We start from the raw sequence: 348 nt of genomic DNA, 5'->3' as shown, positions 1-348 counted from the left end.
TTGCATATCACGTGTGTGTATACATGCTCTATTTCTTTTTTTTTCATAAAACTAAAAGCAATGATCAAATATAAGTTACTGGAGGTAACTATTATAAAGGATTGCTTCATTTAAAACTGAATTAGACTGACGTGTACTCAGACCTGGATTCAGTATTGCCGACGTCAGGCGATGTCAGGCGAGGCAATGAGTGACTGTGCATTGCCACGGCAGTTAAGCAAACCCCTAAGACCTGTGGAAGCCTCCTAGACACGGAGTTCAGACGGTGACGTGTGCTTCGTCCAGGTTTCACGTCTCGGGCTTCGTTCGTGCTTCACGGAAACTCAAACTCTCCATTATTCCCCGTCG

At 44.5% G+C, this 348-nt stretch overlaps 1 protein-coding gene across 1 annotated transcript in view; it reads left to right on the top strand.

Moving 5' to 3' along the window:
- Positions 1-348, top strand: part of LOC119591918 (coactosin-like protein) — a gene marked incomplete in the record, with an annotated part of 13,395 nt that overhangs the window by 3,300 nt on the left and 9,747 nt on the right.

Source organism: Penaeus monodon, chromosome 29 (genome assembly GCF_015228065.2).
Source record: "Penaeus monodon isolate SGIC_2016 chromosome 29, NSTDA_Pmon_1, whole genome shotgun sequence".
Taxonomy (NCBI): Eukaryota; Metazoa; Arthropoda; class Malacostraca; order Decapoda; family Penaeidae; genus Penaeus; species Penaeus monodon.
The sequence above is the reverse complement of the archived record's forward strand: the minus strand, read 5'-3'. Positions and strand labels throughout refer to the sequence as shown.